Raw genomic sequence first — 2,763 nt, 5'->3', positions numbered from 1 at the left:
CTGGAAGATGGCAATGGTTAGTCTGGACTTACATCTGTATCTGATAGATGGCAATGGTTAGTCCAATGTTACATCTGTATCTGGTAGATGGTAATGGTTAGTCCAATGTTACATCTGTATCTGGTAGATGGTAATGGTTAGTCCAATGCTACATCTGTATCTGGTAGATGGTAATGGTTAGTCCAATGCTACATCTGTATCTGGTAGATGGTAATGGTTAGTCCAATGCTACATCTGTATCTGGTAGATGGTAATGGTTAGTCCAATGTTACATCTGTATCTGGTAGATGGCAATGGTTAGTCCAATGCTACATCTGTATCTGATAGATGGCAATGGTTAGTCCAATGCTACATCTGTATCTGATAGATGGCAATGGTTAGTCCAATGCTACATCTGTATCTGATAGATGGCAATGGTTAGTCCAATGCTACATCTGTATCTGGTAGATAGCAATGGTTAGTCCAATGCTACATCTGTATCTAGTAAAAGGCAATGGTTAGTCCAATGCTACATCTGTATCTGGTAGATAGCAATGGTTAGTCCAATGCTACATCTGTATCTAGTAAAAGGCAATGGTTAGTCCAATGCTGAGTTGAAGAGTGTTGTGAGGGAAGAAGAGGATACATTCTTATAGATTAGGGGTCTCCAAACTACGGCCCGCGGACCGGATGCGGCCTGCGAAGTCCTCTCATCCGGCCCGCTGAGATCTTTTTGTCCAAGGAAAAATTGTTTGTTGTTGATAGCTGAGGAACTTTGCCCAGAAAAATCAAAGACATGCCTGTAATATACTCCCCCCGAACTGAAATTTGATAGCTAATGCAGCCCTCGAACTGAAAAGTTTGGAGACCCCTGTTATAGATACCCGTAATATGTACATTATCGATTTAATCTCCGGTTAGGTTATTGCCCCTTGTACTGACGTACTGTTTGTGAAATTACACTATAGGGACCCATCAGAGCTGGGTAGACTCAGGGATGGTCTACTGACTTCAATTCGGATTCAAACTCGAGACTTAAGGGTTAACAGCTTGGCCACTCCGTCCCATTCATTGCGGTTACATAAAACTATTGGACGAAAAAGACCACGTATGCGCATGTCCGTAGTTCAGTAGCAGTAATTTATGTTGACTAATATGTTGACTGATTATGTGTCCGCGTTAGCGTGGGTACACATTAACTTTGATGAAAACCTGCATTACTGAGATTCTGAAGACAGCTGAGCAGTGGCGTAGCGAGGTCGGGTGCCACCCGGTGCGGCACTTAATGATGTCACCCCCCCCCCCCCCCAGAGGCGTAGTGAACCTTCCCGGGGACAAACTTTCAAATTTTCGATTTCCCCCCCACCCCCCCTCTAACTTTCGATTTGCACCCCCCTCAAGTTTTTCTCTATATATTTTGCTATTTTTTGCCTTGGTGTCACCCCCCCCCTAAATGGTGTCACCCGGTGCGGTCCGCACCCCCCCCCCGCCCCCGCCCTCCCCCCTCGCTACGCCTCTGCAGCTGAGTACAGATCTGGACAGTCTTGCTACAATCGGATTTTTATGTATTTTGGTTAGTTTGGGCCAGGTGTAACAAGAATTCATTAAACACAGTCCGTAAAGAGAATCTGTAATTTACTGGTAATTTTCAACAACAACAAGAAACATGACAATAAGAAAACGGACAAGTAGGTACACTTTTGACATCACACCATATTGATTCACATATTTCCTCGTTCACACACTTGTTTTCACACCACTTCCAAGGGGAGGTCACTCTCACACACACTCTCTGCGTGCCTAAAAAGGCCGACATCAAAAAGGCCGATAAGACAAAAAGGCCGACACGGACAAAAGGCCGACATGGACAAAAGGCCGACAGCCAAAAAGCCGACAGGACATAAGGCCGACAGCCATAAGGCAGACAGCCAAAAAGCCGACAGGACCGTGGGAGAAGGGTCTCTGTAATACTCATACTGATATACTCATACTGATCTATCATTCTAAAATTTTTCATGACAAAAAAATGACCCCTGGCGATGAGGATACGCTGCCCTTGATTTATCCGCTAGTCCGGTTGTGTGTGTGTGTGTGTGGGGTGGGGGGGGGGTGGGGGGGAAGAGTGGGGGCTGTGAGGTGTGTATCTCTTTCTGCCATTCAGATTGTGCCCTTTTAAAACCGAGAAACTTAAGACTGTTCTAAAATTAATTTACTCGAGGGCTGATCGAGTGATGTTTGGCTTGAGACTGTCTTAATTAAAATTAAAACTTTATTTTTTCCACAACATTTTTTTTTTAGTTAAGTGAGATTTCCCAGTCTATGTCTTAGCTTTGGGGTCGGCGTGGTCGAGTCAGTAAAGCACAAGGTTCCAGATGAGGCTCAATAGCTGGGGACAGCCACTTTTCTAGGAGAGACAACTCACAAATCAAACAACTGCTGCCTTGTAGTTTGTTCTTGGTTGGACAAAGGCTATGGAAGCTAATACGAAAAAAAAAGCAGGCTGAAATCGGAGTCAATGGCCTCAATGGCACATAAACAGTTGACACGTATCCTTAATTGGGATTGAGGCGTGGTCAAGTCGGCAAAAAGCTCATGGTTGATAAATTCGAAACAGTCTCGAGTTCAAACCCTCTAGCACAGGGGTCGGCAACCTTTTGAAGCGGAAGAGCCAAAAGTTACAATTTTCAAAATTTCCCTAGATTTAAAGAGCCACTAACATATTTTTTATTTCAAATATTTTATTATATTATTAAGATTATTAGTATTTGTTCAAGGAGCTGGAGA

The sequence above is a fragment of the Physella acuta genome, unplaced genomic scaffold (assembly GCF_028476545.2).
Source record: "Physella acuta isolate Inbredline_101_S28 unplaced genomic scaffold, ASM2847654v3 ptg000613l, whole genome shotgun sequence".
Taxonomy (NCBI): Eukaryota; Metazoa; Mollusca; class Gastropoda; family Physidae; genus Physella; species Physella acuta.
Note: the sequence above shows the minus strand (reverse complement) of the source record.